Genomic DNA, 12,698 nt, shown 5'->3' with positions numbered 1-12,698 from the left:
TTAATATTTACCTGGAAGGGTCTACTAAACAAAACTGCTTATTTGATATAATGACAAATGTGGTTTTTTTATTTGTTTTTGTTTTAAAACAGAACATTATTTGAAGCAGTTAAAGCACAGTGTGATTGTAATACTGCCACACTTGCACAATATAGAAGGGAATGACTGTACCTCCTGAGTTTGTGAGAAGTACAGTGACTTGTGTTTTTTCCATGTTAACCAGGAAGATCTTTTATAAGGCAAATGAAGTGTGAAACACTGCCTTGCTCCTCCACAGCTCACTCACTATAAGGTGTCTAAAGAGGTCCTCTGAAAGCAAGTAAAGCCTTGCTGGTCTTGGAGAGCTGTTCTTCTCCTGCTGGAGTAGTGAAGTGGCCTGGTCAGCTGTAAGACATCAAAATGTGGTCCACTCACTGTTAAGGAAAGTCATGTAAAAAGACACTATGCGCTTGTCTCTATGTGTCTCAACTGAAAGCATGGCTTTCATTTTTGTCTAAGAGGGAGCAAGTGTTGGAAAAACATGGTTGTCTGATTGACGGGAAGAGCTGATGGGCCAGGAGAAGAGCCAACCTGAGGAAGAAGTGCCCGATTTCAGCCCACAGGTGTGGCAGAACCACAGCGAATGGAATTTAATGGACTTTGGGGCTGGACTAGAAAGTTCCATGGTAGTACAACAAGGTCCTGTGAAGCAGGACACTTGCTATTGTGCTGTGTTTCTGTGTAGGTATGGGAAAAAGATGAACATATGCTTTTGAGGAAGCTCTCATGTCCCTTTTCTGTTCCAGCAGTGCCATATGCACTCTCTGAGTCACTGGGTGAGGGAAGCACTTTCCTTATAATATCCTGTTGCATCCTGCACAAGGCTGCCCATGCACAGGTAGAGATTTTCGTGCTTATACAAAACCTTGTCTGAAATGCCCTGGAGCCTACTATGTTTGCTCTCCTTTTAGGTGCTGCAGAAAAAGCGTTGCTCCTCTGGGGTGGCGAGCCTGACAAAGTCTGGCTGGTCTGGTCATTTATATATGGGCTTGGGGTCATTCTTCTGTGAGGTCTTTTCTTTGAAGACATCTCCTCATCCTGCAGTCTGCAGGTATACTCACTGGTCAGTGATGTTTGGAACTGGCCAGAGCTACTGACTATGGCACCATTCCCATGCTTGAATCCAGAAGTTGTTTGATGTGTCTTGTGGCAGCATGTCTGCAGACAACCACTTCACTTTGGCTCCAGAAAGCATGTCACAGCCAGACATACTCTTTTTTTTTTTTTTTTTGGTCATCAGCAGTTGGCTAATACAAACAATATTCACTTCCCAAGTGGCACAGGTATGCAAATCAACCTTTCATAGGCTAATGGCCATATGAAGCTTTGCTACCTGGCATTCATGTCATGTGGAGACAGGTTGATGCCAGATGCTTGCAGGATGTTGGCTGAGCTGTTCTCATTTCCGAGAGGATAGTCAGTACCAACTATTTTGGGAGATCCACTGTGGGCCTGGATCAATGTCTTGTGCTTCTTTCAAAGCATCAGGCAGTGGCACTCCCCTGGGTGTGACAGGATCAGCTGGCCCCTGCATAGTGTCATGCTGTTGCCTAAAGCTCCCGGCCTGGCTAGCTGCTATAACTGCTCAGACACTGAACTAATGTCATGTTGTGACATCTCTGAGAGGTGGAAGTCTTTCAGGATGCAAACAGAATAATGTATCGTTCTTGGTGAAACCTTCTGGGGAATCATGTTGTGAAGGGATGAGCAAAGCTGCAACAAAGTCATCGAATTCTTCAGTCTTTTCAAACTACAGAATTTTATAATGAGATGAAGGTCAGTCCATAGTAAACATGAAACTGGCAGACTTGACATTTTTATGGGATTGCTACGAGCAAAAAAGAGCGCCCTGACTTGATGGTCTCTGCTTTAATCCACCTGTGTGTTCTGTTGTTGGTGAGATTGTGTTCGTTCCATGGACTTCTATTTTAAATAGATGAGCTGACTTCTTAAGGTACCCACTGGAAGAGCCTTCACTGGCATTTCTGACAATACGTACAAGTATTCCAACACCAGCATAACTGTTTTGTTGCCAAATACTAATCTAATTTATACCTATATTAACCCCCAAATTGGTGTAGCTAACAACAATTGACTCCAACACCTCTTCGTGTTTGCCTATTATTGTCCTGAACCAGATTCATTTTCTATTTTCTTTCTATGAAAAATGCAGGAGGGAAAGCAGAGGCCATTTTAGTGATCAATATTGGACTATTGAAAATAGCTGGGATTTGATCTGCCATCAGAAAAACAGAACTGCATTGTTGGTTTTCAGCCGTGACTCGATACATATATTAATCAATGTGCTCCCCAAGACCTTTCACGCATTCTGCGTCATGTTAGAAACATTAAAATATTAACAAAGTTTGATCCCAGTGCAGCTGAATGCTCACTCAGCTCTGTTTTCAAGCTAGAATGCACTCAGTCTTCTGAGTTCATAGTAAACTCCAGAAACCAGGATGAAAGCAGAGCACCACCATTCAGCAGCATCTAAACTCCTTGTTCAATTATTTAAAAGCTGCTCTGAGAGCATCTTTGGCAGTGTGCTACAGATAGTTGTTGGTAATACATTTAGTATTTTTTTTTTTCCCCACAAAAAGAGGCATCTCTCTGGCCCTCACCATTTCTTGTGAATGAGCTCATTATAGTTTCTGTGCAGCAATCCCTTTGCCTCATTCCTTTCAGTAGCTTAGGGCTGCCAGAGCCCTTCCTCCGTATATGCCATGAGGATGCCACCTTAAATATTTTAAATGCATCACAAGATAGCTTGTAGTTTTTCCAGACAAAAAATGCTGAGATTAACTTTTAGGAAATTAAGGAGGAGAGATGGATGTAGGAATACACCTTCTTCTGCCCCTGAATATTTCAGCAGCAGCATTAGGCAATGGCCAGCAAACAAAACCTTCCTCTTTCTCCTTCACTGCCCTTCTTCCAGGGGCCTTGGAAGTGGCTGCAGCAAAGCACCTGCATGAAGAAGACAAATGGGATGCTGCCAGCCCTGCCTTTTGCATCAGGTCTTGGGGTGTTCCTGTGCAAGCTCTGTGCTACGGCTGCTGAGGGCTGAAGCAAACTGCCTGTTGGCAGTAGCATCCAGCCTAGCTTCCCCAGCATCTGATATGCTAGAAAGCAAAGGAAGGTATACATGCCTCTGTTCCTTTTTTATTTCTTTTCATCTCCTCTCTCTCATCTCCCCACTTGAGGCTGGTTTGGCTGCGTCTAAGGAAGTTTGGAGTATTTCTGAAACTTCCTTCATTTTGAAAAGGTCTCCTGAAAATCTTCCACTAGATACGGCCATGTGAAATCACACATCAGAAAGAGCTCCAGTGCTGCACAGTGACATGCTCATCATCTTTACATTTCTCTCTCTGAATATCTTCCAGCATTCCTCCTTTCCATTGCAGCAACACCCTTGCTCAGTCTTAATTATTGCTGCTGGTTGATCTCTGCACAGCACATATTTTTCAGGCAGCTTTATCAGTGGAATCTGAAATATCTGTTAAGGATGGCAGAGGAGGGGCTGAGGAGTATGCGTACATCTGTGACATGCACTTAGCTGGTGCTTAGGGGTCCTCTAATGTCCAGGAGCTCTGGGTTTGTTTTCCTTACTTTGTGGCAGCAATTCTCATCCTCCAGCGTGAATTTTCAGACTGTCAAGCAAACAGTAAGAAGCCCTTCTCGCTGTGGACTGGCTGTGAATTGCATGACAATGAAACCATAATTAAAACATGCAATTCTGTGCCTTTTGTTGTCGCTGGCAGTCAGCTTGCTAACAAGTGACTTTGGTGACCTCAAGTGCCAGAGAGGCTGTGAGATAATTAGCAAAGGGAGGAGATGTGGTAGGGGAACAATATGCACACCTCCTGTCAGCTGAGCTGAATGCTGGCCATAGCTTCTCTACACTCGTTTTCTTTTCCACCAGTAAATTTCAGCATGTCACTAAGTATCTGTTCCTCAGTTTCCCTCCAACAATATCCCTACTCCCGCATCCAATTTGTACCTCAACAGGGAGACTAACTGATTGCAGTTTACACATTTTTTTTCTAAAGGTGACTACAAAGTACTTTATTTTAAAACTATGACTTCCTTACTGATGATCATACAAACAGACTTGCTTTTAATTACAAAGCATACCTCCTACCATAGAGTGATGAACAAGCAAGCTAAAACTGCCTGAACAAACCAAGCAACATTAATTAAAATGTTAACAGGCCACAGCAATTAGGCTGGAGAAAAAGCACCTAAAATAATAAAATTCCTTTCTTGCAGGTTAAGCTATCGGTCTCCATTCAACTCCCAGCCGTAGGAAGAAGAGTTTTTCCAGTTTGGTTTGGCTTTATTAGCAGCAACAATCTAAGAGTGATCATAAAAACACATGCAACGGCGTCATGTTCCTGTCATAGGCTGATTAATGCTAATGGCAGCAGATTAACAAAAACAAGGAGAGCGCAGTTCACCTGGCAGCATGGCTTGCTATAGGCAGGATGTCATTTGCTGATAGGTGGTTTCAAGCGTGGATAACTCCAGAAGCAGCCAGGTGCACATGCCAAATGTACGTGCACTGTGTCATATACTGAAATGAAGAACCAAACTGCCTGGAAAAAGAAAATATCACAGAGTCCCAGCACGACTGAGGCAGGCAGAGCCCTCTGGGCCCTCAGACCCCAGCCCAGCTCCTGCAGGACCACCCAGAGCAGGGTGTCCAGGCCCACGGCCAGACAGAGTCTGAAGATCTCTGAGGATGAGACCCTCTGGGCAGCCTGTGCCAGTACTTCCTCATTTACACAGCATACAAGTCTCCTGGTGTTCAGATGGAACTTCCTGTGTTCCAGTTTGTGCCCACAGCCTCCTCTGTTCCTGGCACTGGGCAACACTGAAAAAAGCCTGGCTGCATCTTCGTTGCACATTCCTTCAGAAATGTATAGACATCAACGAGATCCCCCTGAGCCTCCTCTACAAAAGCTGAGATGCAGGAGGTTCATAAGGTAAGTTGTGGCTGGGGTGCTTGGGATTCTCCCTGCCAGGGTGCCACATTTCATTACCAATGTGTGGCAGAATGTACATCATCTTACCTAAAAGAGGGGAAGCTGAGTCTGAGCCTGGCAGCAAGCTGAAGTCAGGCTGGCAGGTCAGAGATATACCTACCTGTGCAGAAGGCAGACCTTGCAGGGAGGAGAGCAGATGTCACAGCAGCAAAACCTAACGCGTGGCTGAAACATCTCCCCAGGCTCTGCTTCTCAGAGAATTTTCCCTGCAGGCATCTCTCTCCAGCAGAGCTGAGCTGCCTCTGCTCTCTGGGAGATGGCAGGGGGCTGCAGGTTAATGAGCTGCACCTGCTGCCAAAATGAAGCTGTAATTATCCTGCATTTTTCCGCAGAGCTGGGTTATCAGGCTGCAGGGTGGCTGCGGGGGTGTTGTTTTCCTGGGGAGGGTGCTGTGGGGTGTGGAAGTTGAAAGGCTGTGTCTGTGCTCTGGGTAAGGCTGCCAGAGAGAAACCAGGAAGTTCCATGTTTATCAGGGCAAAGGATATGTGCAGGTACTTTTGCGTATGGCTTTTTTTGCCCAAGCGTTGCCTCTAGAATCACTCAAGCCTCTGAGAAACCCAACAGATACTTTGAAATGGGATTTTGTGGAGAATTATGGCAAGGAATTTGGGCAATTCAGTGCCCAGAGGCCAGTGTACACACACTGTGTCAGATGTTGAAATGCAGAACCAAAGGGGTTAGGAAAAGCAAAAATCACAGAGTTGCAGCATGGTTGAGGTGGGCAGAGCCCTCTGGGCCCATCAGGCCCCAGCCCTGCCCCAACAGGGCCACCCTGAGCAGGTACTCAGGCCCATGGCCAGGTGGAGTCTGGAGACCTCCAAGGAGACTCCATAGCCTCTCCGAGCAACCAGAGAGGCACTGAATTCGTACGCTTGATAAAGGCATAAGGGCTGACAGAATAAACACGTCAGTGTTTCTGCTGTATTTGTTCTGGAATTAGGAAAATTGTTTAAAGTCACTTCCTAATATAGGGAATAGACAGCAAAGATAACAGGCATCAGTATCTGCGTACACTAGGAAATAACTTGAAAACCAATATTGAGTACCTTTCTAAAGCATCTTTCATGCAAACAGTAACCTGAGCTGTTTAAAATAATCAATGTAAGCTCAAAACTCAGTAATAAAAAAAGTTTACTGCTAGGAGAGCATCTTGCTTTTTCCTTAAATGTTGATGCTGCAGTGCAAATAGTGCAATAGATAAATGAGTATCTCCAGATACACTGTTAGCTAACAGAAAATAGAAGCTGAAAATTGTGGTTGGGAAAAAACTGACGCTCTTGTAGGAAAGTACGAAAATGTTTCAATTTGGAGGATTAAACAATGCTTTGTTTTACTGCTGACTGATGCTGGGGACGATGGCAGCATCTCTCTGCTCTGCTGAACATCCTATTGCACAAACACGTGGCCCAGCAGCATCCTGGATGCGACGTGGAGCTGCTGTGCTATTAGCAGTTTCTCCCTGCTCAGCAGTGCTTCTTGGCAGTGAAATTGTCTTGCTCTGCGACAACAAAATCGATCAGCAGCCTCCTCTGGGGTCTTAACGCCACATTGCTGCTTACACTACATAAACTAATTTGATATTCTTCACCATTCTGTTTTGCTGCACTGCTAGTAGCAGTTCTGGATAATATTAAGAATAAAAAATTGAGGAAATGAGGTGCTTTTACAGACCTGCTAGACAGCTCCAGATTCACCTTTAAGCCCGCTTCTCCTCAAAGTGTCTATGTCACAGTGAAAGCCCTTGATATCAGTGTGAAATTGCATCAGTTCATCATGCAGGCAGGAAACCTGCCTGTCCAATGTCCATTTAGGCCGAAACAAGTAGTTTCCTGGAATACTGTAGAAATGCAGATTAGCATCCTTTATTGGAATTGTTTGACACCAAATTATTATTTTTTTATGTGTAGTCAGGGATTGGAGCTGGTGGTGGCTGCGTCTTTGCTGTGAGTGAGTGAGAGATGCACTGGGTGCATTTTATTTGGGTCACTGGTAACATTTCATTTTCACAGCAGAACATTTGATTATATATTTTTTGCATAATGAAGTAGCGGAAACCCACAGCAGTCCTCCCTTAGAAAAGACAGCTGGATGATACATATTTAAATAGCCTGAATGGGCTTTCCTGTAAGCATTAGGCCCAAGCAGGGAGCTGCCTTCTCCTGCCCAAGCCTGGAGCTGGAGTGAGGCCTGCTGAAAACTATAACAGCTCTGAAAGGAAGGGGAGAAATTGAAGGCCTCTCTTGCACTGCAGAGGAAGTTGCAGGTAGGTAAGTTATGGCTAAGTGGCACTGTTCGGCAGAACCACCTTCCTGCATCCTGGTCACAGCACTGGAGCAATGCAGGATCCAGCCCCCGGCCACCTCTGCAGTTTGCCTTGAGCTCTCGGGGTGGGAGAAGTCAAAAGCAAACCAGTTGCATAAATTCACAACAAAAATGAGTATAGTGAGGTTGCCACACTTCTATTTCTTCCTCCGGAGGCTGAGAATGAAAGATGCATTTCCAGTAGGCAGGGAGTGGGTGTGTGAGAGAGCTGCGTGTGTGCTCCTGTTCCCACCATCTGGTAAAGGGTGAACATTTCAGGGGAAAGCATCCTGACAGCAGAGTTCATCTTATATTAGCAAATCACAGGAAAACCACCCATTTGGTTGCTCTGACTTCAGTGACTGAAGAATAAACTAGGGAAAGAATAGATAAAATGAATATTGTCAGATCACCAGGAGTCAGAATCGCTGTCAGAAGTTAAAATGCACGTGGGCTGTAAGAGAAAAGCCAAGAGAGTATGCTGAGGGCCATGTGCAGGTGACACACTTCAGGACAGAGTCCCCTATAGCACTCAAGCAAGCACCCTTGACACAGCAGAGGCTTGATTCAAAGTGAGCTCCCTGAAAAGGGGGATGATTCCTAGGGGAAGGGCGAGAAGAAAAGGATACAAACTGAAACACATGAAATTTGATTTATACATAAGAAAAATTTTTATGTTGTAGGTGGTCAAATACAGGAACAGGCTGCCTGGAGATGTTCTGGAGTCTCAGTCTTTGGAGATCTTCAAAAGCTGGCTGGGTGTGGTACTGGGCAACCTGCTTGGAGTGGCTTGATTCAGGGGACGTTGAATCAGACAAACTTCAGAGTCCCCTTCTGACCTTAGCTGTTCTGTGAAGAGAAGGATTGGACTACTATCTGGCTGTGGAGGAGCAATGGGAAGAGGATAGGAATGGCAAGGGTATGACCCTACTTTTTCTGCTTCTGTTGAAGCCCTTTTTTCAAGGGTAGGACAGAGAAATCAAGGGCAGCAATGGGCTCTGCAGACGTGAACAAGTTTCACAAGTAAGGTGCATGGAGTCCTTTGTTTTACTATGCCTGTGATTTAACAATAACTAACGAGGAGCTTCAGGGCTGTTTTAATCAATGACAGCAACCTACTTACCTGGTAGAAGAAGCCACAGAAGAGGGTTGGCCTGCAGAGTCTGAGTGGCTTTCAGTGTGTGCAGTACCATCCATCTAAGGAGCCAGCTGGGACCACCTGTCAGTGGTGGCATAGTAAAGCAGAGCAGCACTACTAGCTGGGGTGGAAGATTTGTGGCACAAGCAGTTAATAACAAGAGTATTTATGGCCAGTGCAGGCCTAGCTAGTGATGGACAGATGAGTCAGGTTATCAAGATTAGCAGCCTGGAGCATCAATCCTGATAAAGCTTCCCCATCTAGGTGGAAAAGGCAGTATTTCCTCTGGGACAACAGATTGATTTGTGCCTTACATGGATTTCTTTGTGCTTAGGCATCAACGTACTACAACCAGGAGCAGGTCTGGAAAAGGACATGGGCAAGTTTCTTACTTGTCTTCTTCTGCAGATGCTCTGTTTTTTAGGACTGATTAATTTTTTTCATGCTGACATATTGTCTGTCTTGTTTTCCCTTTCTGATTATGCAAAGCTCATTTATAGAACTGCTTTCAGCTTGTACATGAACCCCCAGAAAATACAATTCAACTTCCTAATTTCTAAGGGGAAGCTTTTAGTGCTCTCTCAGAATTGAACCAGCCTTATTTCTGCCAATCAGTACCCAATAGGAGAAGTCTAGTCTTTCTAAAAGTCATTAGTTACCTTGTTTCTTCAAGTATGCTGTTTTTCTTGTGTGAACCAGTCCATCAGTTAAACAGTGATTAACCCCGTGTTCCGCATTACAAATTGACTTTGAGTTCATTTCTTGTCACAAATTGAAGCATTACAGAAAGCGGCTAAAGTTCTCCAATATCTTAAAGGCCAACATCATCTTGAGTCATTTTGTGACAACTGCAATTGCCTGAAGCATGAAAGCAGACACCTCACAGTTTAGCTGAAGCAAGCTGAGACACAGGGTGTTTTCAACAGAAGAGACCTTGATTTTGGTAATAGTTCTTATGCTTATTTTCTAGGGTCCTCACCTATGCAGGTTTTGCTGCAAAATTTCCAAGCTGTGAAGAGTTGATAGATCAGGAGAGGGTGATAGGTAACATTTAGCAGGGTTTGAGAATTGCTAACAATGGCTGAGGTTGGTGTACATGTTGTTATTTTATCCGTTTATATTTTGCCCTGAGAAAAATGTATTTTATCCAAGCTTCTGGACTCAGGGTAACTTCTAAAATACTTATTTTAGGTGTAGTTTAAACAGCAGACAAATTTGTCAGTAAGCTACTTAGCTGAAAACTTTCTTTAACTGCCTAATTTGCCATGTGGTGTCTTGTTAGAAAGCCTAAACAGAGTGGGTAAGAGCTAGCTAGGACTGCCAACATCTTTGCATAAGCAGAGCTTATTTTCCTAAATCTGAAAGCTGTCTAGAGAAGGTACATTCTTTCTTGAGAGAGAAACCTACTGTTCTTAGAGTCGAGGGTTAACAGCATAGACACAAGCAATAACAGTGTTAGGAACTGTAAGACCTGGCTGCCTGTCCTTCTGCTGGTGACACTTCTTGATTTGAGGATGCTGAGCTCTGTCAAAGCCACCTAATGCATGTGTGCTATAGCAGCACTGTGGTTAAACAGAGAAAGTTCTGTCTGCAAATACATCACCCGAGCACCTCCTACTATCCAACATTTCTTGCTTTAAAGGTGATTTAGGCTGGGGAGAAATGTTCTGGAAGACAAAGTGTGTGAGGCACTAATTGCCCTTTAAGTCCCTCTCCATTTGGTGTTTCTTTTTCATTAGTTTCACTGGCTGTTCCTCACCATCCCTAATGAACTAGTTGGAATCAGTGTGCTATTCACCAGCTGTTGAAGGAATTAGATGTATATTCTGTTATATACATTATGCTACAACATCTTTAAAATGTAGTAGAAGAAAACATCTGGGCCCACATACCCCAGTAAATGTGAACGGATGTTTAAGGAAAATCACCTTTGGTAATTCATTCAGCTTTCTTTGTGCAGTAAGCCTATTTGGTGGGGTCTGGCACCATGCAGAGCTCTCCCATCAGCTCATCCTGTGTTGCAGACTTCTGCTCTGTTCTCTAGATTTGGCCGCTCTAAGTATCTGTAGTGACAGAACCTAAAACTGGTATTTTCATGTAATTTAGAAGTCTTCCAGCTGTCTGACAGACTGTTAGGGAGGTGAGGATGTGTTATAGACCTACAAATACTCTTATAAGAACAAGAGAAAACTAATGTCAATTTTCTTCTCCCATTTGGCAATACTCCAAGCATCTGCTGTCTAAGAATATCAACTTTTTGCAGCAAACTGGTGCTCTGAAACAGGCTAGGTCAATTTTTCTCATTCCCTCAATGACTGGAAAAGAAAAAACAGAAAGGTTGCTACCAGACTATGGAAGATAAAGAGAACTATGAGATGAGATTAACATTCCCTATAACGTGCCTCGGGCAATAATAAAGACAACACATTAGATTTTAATAAAACATCAGCAACAAAAAATATCTGTTTCATTTTCCCTTAATGTAAGAGAAAATTGAGATGGGCAAGGAACAAGCCATCCATCTGACATGGGGAGATCAGTTACTTTGCTGGTTCACCCATGCTTAACAGAGAAACATGTATTTGGCAGGTTTTGGGACTGGAAAGGTCTTCAGTTTGAAGGAAAGACAGATTTAAAACTTTTTAGACAAATCTAGCCATAGTCACCATATAATCACCTAGTCTTTTGCCTTATGGTTATCTCTGCTTACTGCTATCTCCCCAAAATTTTACTGATGCTAGGAATTAGGAAGGAATCAATTCTTCACAGCTGAGCTGAGGAGGTCTGCTCCCCAGCTATCAACATGGCAAGCATGGAAGAGATAAAAGAGAAGAAGAATATAAATTAATAAAATTCTCCATCCAGTAGAAGCTAGGTCACTGAGGATCAAGAGTATTAAATCATGGGTGACTGCTTAAGTGGTACCTTTTGAGGACAGCAGCTGAGGCCAATGACCTAGGTAAAACCCAGGCTTCAAAGAGCAGAGATTAACTGATAAAAGTCTTACTGTTTCTAACTAGGAATGCAAGTAACAGAATAACCTGCCTGTTGGACTAGCAGTTGGACTCTCAGAGGATTATGACCTTGCATTAGCAGCAAGATACCCTGTTAATTCCTCCTTCAGGAAATGTTTCCCTGTTCTGCATAAGGATGCAAATGCATTAGTGGAAAATACACACATGCACACAATATGGATTCCTCCAGGAACTGGTTGTAGGCATGCAGCCTGTCCAGCAGCCATCCCTGATTACCCAGAGCTCCCTAGCTGCTAACACCTGCAGCATAAGAGCTCCTGAGACCCACAGGCCTACACTAGTTGCTGGTGCTCATGCATGCACATGTATGCTGTAGGCTCTCCAGCTACAGGCCTTGGACCCCCTCCCTGCCCAGCAGCTAGCCTGGGACCTCTAGTCTCTAGGTGCCTCATCTGCCCAGGCCAAAGTGTGCCTCAGCTGGCCTCCAGGCTCCACAGTCCCTTCCACAGCTGGTTTTGGCTTCCTGGTCCCTCCAGCAGCCAACCCTCACCCACGGCTCTCTGCCATCCAGCCCAGACTTCTAGCTGCTGCTGTACCTCTCACAGTCAGTCCAGCCTGATGCTCCCTGGTGATCACACAGAAAGATATCAGTTGCTTTCCTCCCTTCAACTTCTTTTTTTCCCGCCATGCTTATTTCTCCCAAACCACCTTGATCCTCATTGTTCTTGAATGGTCTTCCACATAAACACTCCTTACTAGAGCTTGCACAATCCCCAGATTCTCTTCCCTTGCATCCCACGTAGAGTCCCACACCCTATAAGGCAATGACTCCCCCCCAGGCTGTAAGATGATCTGGAGAACCTTTCCTGCTGAACCTCATCCTGGGACCGTGGGCTGAGTATCCGTCAATGAGGGGCCAGATCAGGGTTCTCCTCTCTGATTAAGCTTATGGGATTCAGCTGCTTTCAGCTTTGTGTTGCTGGAGATGGATCCTCACAAGTTAATTGCTTTCCTACAATGCCAAGGCAGTGATGATGTCAGGGTGTTCTGTTTTTCTCACGGGGTTATTGGGGTTTCCCTGCCAGTCATCATGGAGATGGTTTTTTAGTTGCATAATCCAAAAGACATCACACAGAAATTTGGTAAATCAGTTGAACAGCTGAGTCTTGGTAGAAAAATTAATTAATTAAATAGATAAATCTA

At 44.3% G+C, this 12,698-nt stretch overlaps 1 long non-coding RNA gene across 1 annotated transcript; it reads right to left on the bottom strand.

Annotated features, from left to right (window-relative positions):
- Window positions 1-8,076: 8,076 nt before the first annotated feature.
- LOC149918503 (uncharacterized) lies at window positions 8,077-12,278 on the bottom strand. The gene is made up of 3 exons (XR_016465533.1): window positions 12,092-12,278; window positions 8,506-8,601; window positions 8,077-8,231 (listed from the first exon to the last, which is right to left on the bottom strand). It is a non-coding gene; the product is annotated as an uncharacterized LOC149918503 (long non-coding RNA).
- Between the last annotated feature and the right edge of the window lie 420 nt (window positions 12,279-12,698).

Source organism: Phasianus colchicus, chromosome 3, assembly GCF_987193195.1.
Source record: "Phasianus colchicus chromosome 3, bPhaCol1.hap1.1, whole genome shotgun sequence".
In the NCBI taxonomy this organism is placed as follows: domain Eukaryota; kingdom Metazoa; phylum Chordata; class Aves; order Galliformes; family Phasianidae; genus Phasianus; species Phasianus colchicus.
This window is presented reverse-complemented; position numbering and strand designations above follow the sequence as displayed.